Below are 6,000 nucleotides of genomic sequence, written 5' to 3'. Positions count from 1 at the left end.
TCTACTAGGCCCCTCATCCACGGTTCGCCTGATGTACTGGCCTGTCCCTGGTAGGCTCCATGCTCTGGACACTACGCTGACAGACACAGCAACCTTCTTTCACCAGCTCGCATTGATGTGCCATCCTGGATGAGCTGCACTACCTGAGCCACTTGTGTGGGTTGTAGACTCCGTCTCATGCTACACTAGAGTGAAAGCACCGCCAGCATTCAAAAGTGACCAAAACATCAGCCAGGAAGCATAGGAACTGAGAAGTGGTCTGTGGTCACCACCTGCAGAACCACTCACTCCTTTATTGGGGGTGTCTTGCTAATTGCCTATAATTTCCACCTTTTGTCTATTCCATTTGCACAACAGCATGTGACATTTATTGTCAATCAGTGTTGCTTCCTAAGTGGACAGTTTGGTTTCACAGAAGTGTGATTGACTTGGAGTTACATTGTGTTGTTTAAGTGTTCCCTTTATTTTTTTGAGCAGTGTATATATCATTTGATGCACTATATATACAAAAGTATGTGGATACACCCTCAAATTAGTGGATTCGGTTATTTCAGCCACACCCGTTGCTGGTAGGTGTATAAAATCGAGTACACAGCCATGCAATCTCCATAGACAGACATTGGTAGTAGAATGGCATTACTGAAGAGCTCAGTGACTTTCAACGTGGCACCGTCATAGAATGCCACCTTTCCAACAAGTCAGTTCGTAAAATTCTGCCCTGCTAGAGCTTCCCCGGTCAACTGTGAAGTGGTCGTCCACACAAGCTCACAGAACGGGACCGCCTTTAGCACTCGGTTGCAACACTTACTACCGAGTTCCAAATTGCCTCTGGAACCAAAGTCAGCACAATAACTGTTCATTGGGAGCTTCATGAAATGGGTTTCCATGGCCGAGCAGCCGCACACAAGACTAAGATCACCATGCGCAATGCCAAGCGTCAACTAGAGTGGTATAAAGCTCGCCGCCATTGGACTCTGGAGCAGTGGAAARGTGTTCTCTGGAGTGATGAGTCACGCTTCACCATCTGGCAGTCTGATGGACAAATCTGGGTTTGGCGGATGCCGGAAGAACGCTACCTGCRCCAATGCATAGGGCCAACTGTAAAGTTTGGTGGAGGAGGAATAATGGTCTGGGGCTGTTTTTAATGGTTTGAGTTAGGCCCCTTAGTTCCAGTGAAGGGAAATCAACGCTACAGCATGCAATGACATTCTAGACGATTCTGTGCTTCCAACTTTGCGGCAACAGTTTGGGAAGGCCCTTTCCTTATTCAGCATGACAATGCCCCCATGCACAAAATGATGACCATAAAAAAATGGTTTGTTGAGAAGAACTTGACTGGCCTGCACAGAGCCCTGACCTCAACTCCATCAAACACCTTTGGAATGAATTAGAACGCCGACTGCGCATCAGGCCTAATTGCCCAACATCAATGCCCGACCTCACTACTGCTCTTGTGGCTGAATGGAAGCAAGTCCCTGCAGCAATGTTCCAACGTCTAGTGGAAAGCCTTCCCAGAAGAGTGGAGGCTGTTATAGCAGCGAAGGGGGGACCAACTCCATATTAATGCCCATGATTTTGGAATGAGATGTTCAACAAGRAAGTGTCCACATACTMTTGGCCTTGTAGTGTATATTAAATCTGTTTTATAAGACTTGGTTTATTGTTCATATTTGCTATTGTCTTGATACGGTTGTTGTGTTGTCTGTAAGTGTGATTCAGCTTGTCCTTCACTCCTCATGACACTAGTCAGCACACTGTAATAAGGCTGGCATAGGCAGGAGTACGATTGCTCTCTGGCATCAAAACTAACACCACATCCTGTTCAGACGGAGATTAAGACAGACAGTAAGCAGGCGCCAAAATGAAAGAAGCAAATTGTTGACAAGACCAACAAAAGAAAAAGAGAACAATCTCCTTTAACGTCGCAATTAATATTATGACTTCATAATCATGTATCCAATCCATGGAATGTTTATCAAAAATCTTTTGCGACTTAGGCTTCTCATTCTCGCGAGGGACTCTGGTTTCTCACAGCTTCTTGAATGATGTTCATCTGTATTAAACACAGAGGTAAGACCAAAGTCATATTATGAATTCAACTTGTTTCACATTTGATGTTTTCAGTGTTTCAGGGGTCATCAGGGAGGGTGGAATGGAGGCCTGGGGGGTGATGATGACAGTTTCCTGATTGAAATYCTACTGTGCCAATGGTCCAGGAGGCCATTGCTCTTACAGAAAAGGTGGGGCTTGAGTCTATCCCAAGTTTAGTGCCACAGTTGTAGCTAAAGCAGGGAATGTGGATGGAGAGTGTTGATGTGAGAATCATGGATCTGGTTGGGGGTGCCGAAACGTGTGTGTGTGGGGGGGGGTTCACCAGAGGCTGGCGTTAAATATTTCACACTGGTCAACTCCAATGGTGTCTGCTTACACCTCCTGCTACACTCAACYCTGCGTTAGAGCAAGGCCAAGAGCAAGCCTCCTGCAGTAGTGATGCTAGCATTACTACTCTCATTAGCACTGACATTAATGGGGCTTGCTGATGAGTGGGTGTGACCATCGCAAGGCTATCAGCTYTAAATCACACAGAGCCATCTCTAATGGACACCAAGCATGTTATATTCAACCGGTCTTGGTTCTCTCTGCAGACAGATAGATTTGTCTTAAATGTGTCTATGTGCATGTGTGTTGCAGAGCTGGTGGATCTGTGTGATGACCACGAGGCTCTGAAGCTTCTCTTTCTGTCCCAGCAGCCTCAGGAGTGTGCCAGCCGACTACTTCCTCACATTTTGCACTGTTAATCATGAGTTCTATGAAAGTAGAACCACTAGAGTGGACAAGGCCTCTATGAAACTATTTCTAATTGTCAAAAAATGAGTTTCTATCTATACATGGCTCTTCTTTGTTTTTAAGTATTTGTTTATCTTATCAGGAAACCCAAAGGATGGTGCCTATGTTTCCATCACCCCCTTAGTGGCCAACCCAGACCCTGCACTTCTGAGTAACTATAAACTCTGCTTGTTAATTATGTGTGTGCATTCGCATAAAGTAGTTTATGTGTATCTTCTGTAGGATGGATTTGTTTACCTTCTGTCTTAGTGTGTGTATATATGTTGAACCTGTTTGTTTGTGTTTTAGAGAGCCTGTAGACTCAGACTGACAGCCTGGAGAGGGCTCGTCTCAGACAGCTCTACTCTCAGGAGGACCGCAGAGCCAAGGAGGCGCCCTCTCAGGCCCAACCCACACAGACTGTGCTCCATCAATTACTTAGGCATATAGAAGTTGAAAAAGATATATATACAGTACCAGTCAAAAATTTGTACACACCTACTCATTCAAGGGTTTTTCTTTATTTTTTACCCGTTTTCTACATTGTAGAATAATAGTGAAGACATCATAACTATGAAATAACACATGGAATCATGTAGTAACCAAAAAAGTGTTAAACAAATCAAAATATATTTTAGATTCTTCAAAGTAGCCACCCTTTGCCTTGATGACAGCTTTGCACACCCTTGGCATTCTCTCAACCAGCTTCACCTGGAATGCTTTTCCAARGGTCTTGAAAGAGTTCCCACATATGCTGAGCACTTGTTGGCTGCTTTTCCTTCACTCTGCGGTCCAACTCATCCGAATCCATCTCAATTGGGTTGAGGTTGGGTGATTGTGGAGGCCAGGTCATCTGATGCAGCACTCCATCACTCTCCTTGGTCAAATAGCCCTTACACAGCCTGGAGGTGTTGGGTCATTGTCCTGTTGAAAAACAACTGATAGTCCCACTAAGCGCAAAGCACATGTGATGGCTTATCACTGAAGAATGCTGTGGTAGCCATGCTGGTTAAATGTGCCTTGAATTCTAAATAAATCACAGACGGTTTCACTAGCAAAACACCCCCACACCATCACACCTCCTCCATGCTTCACAGTGGGAACCACACATGTAGAGATAATCCGTTCACATACTCTGCYTCTCACAAAGACACAGCGGTTGGAACCAAAAATCTCAAATTTGGCCAAAGGAGAGATTTCCACTCGTCTAATGTCCATAGCTTGTGTTTCTTGGCCCAAGCACGTCTCTGGTGTCCTTTAGTAGTGGTTTCTTTGCAGCAATTCAACCATGAAGTCCTAATTCACGCAGTCTCCTCTGAACAGTTGATGTTGAAATGTGTCTGTTACTTGAACTCTGTGAAGCATTTATTTGGGCTACAATTTCTGAGGCTGGTAACTCGAATTAACTTATCCTCTGCAGCAGAGGTAACTCTGTGTCTTCCTTTGCTGTGGTGGTCCTCATGAGAGCCAGTTTCATCATAGAGCTTGGATGGTTTATGACTGCACTTGAAGAAAGTTTCAAAGTTCTTGAAATTTTCCAGATTGACCGACCTTCATGTCTTAAAGTAATGATGGACTGTCGTTTCTCTTTGCTTTTTTGAGCTTTTCTTGCCATAATATGGACTTGGTCTTTTACCAAATAGGGCTATCTTCTGTATACCACCCCTACCTTGTCACAACACAACTGATTGGCTCAAACACATTAAGAAGGAAAGAAATTCCACAAATTAACTTTTAACAAGGCACACCTGTTAATTGAAATGCATTCCAAAGGAATACCTTTTGAAGCTGGTTGAGAGAAGGCCAAGAGTGTGCACAGCTGACATCAAGGCAAAGGGTGGCTACTTTGAAGAATCTCAAATCTAAAATATATTTTGATTAGTTTAACACTTTTTTGGTTACTGCATGATTGTGTATGTGTTATTTCATAGTTGTGAGGTATTCACTATTATTCTACAATGTAGAAATAGTAAAATTAAAGAAAAACCCTTGAATGAGTAGATGTGTCCAAACTTTTGACTGGTACTGTAAGTCTTAGAAGTGTTTTTTATTTATTTTTTGTGCCCAACTTTTGTGCTGTGTCCCAAAGGCTAAGAGCCAGGGCCGTGCGGTACATATTGACGCCCCTGACGACGAACGCTCCAATCGCCGAACTTGAGGCAGGAAGAGCAGGAACTGAGAGAACCTGTCAATCTTACAATCATGTATGTACAAATGAAGGTGGAAATATGATCTAGTGGACCCTYAGTCATCAAAGTCTAAGCTAGCCAATAGTCATCAGTGTTGATTAATACAGTCGTCGTGAACCCTTCGTGGAACTCTTAATCAAAACAACAATCCTGGGATTCTTGTGTGACCACAATCATACCAAGCCAGACCCTGTTATACACTGGATTGTGCAGGGTACATTTTTGGGTTTGATCCTCTTTGTATATCCCCATTCAGACCAAAGGTAAGTCCTGGGTCTGTATTGCATTGTGGAAAATGCAATGATCATTATCAATGATTCACAGTGAACAAAGTTGTTGTACCAAATATGACCAGAGGGGAGAGATAAGATTCAACAGGTCCAGTGAAGTATTTTTTGTTTGTTTACGCATGTTTTGTGAGTGCCTATGATGGTGCTGCTAATGTGAATAATTATTCACATTTTCAGTGGAATAACTTGCTCGTCTTTACAGACTTGTCTGGATAAAACAATGTTTTTGATCTGTAATGGGTGCTATAAAAAGCCATATTATTCATATATACATATATTCTAGAAATCTTATGACTATAGATAGAAATAGAAGTCTCTTATCCAATTGTTAAGCTCCCAATCCCATGTCCAATACGCTTTKAGTTCTGAAAAGAAGAGAGTTTTAAGATGGTCCCTTGAAATTAAGTGCCAGATGATGTCACTTTCTGCTTCTGTGATTGGTGGGTATGAATACCTGTTTCTTACCAAGCTTTAATCAGTTGGCAAAATTGGATGAAAATAACTGAATTGGGATAAATATATTTAGAAAGGGTGTGAAATCATGACTGAAGCTCTGACATCACTGTTTATTTTCCAAGAGTGAGAGTTTTGTTTTGTGTCTCTTAATCTTTCTTTTCATCTAGGTGTTATTGTAATAATTATGTCTTGCAATATGATCATCATACGTATTTTGCTTTTTGAGGCTTTCCCCAAGA

Source organism: Salvelinus sp. IW2-2015, linkage group LG8, assembly GCF_002910315.2.
Source record: "Salvelinus sp. IW2-2015 linkage group LG8, ASM291031v2, whole genome shotgun sequence".
NCBI lineage: Eukaryota > Metazoa > Chordata > Actinopteri > Salmoniformes > Salmonidae > Salvelinus > Salvelinus sp. IW2-2015.
Note: the sequence above shows the minus strand (reverse complement) of the source record.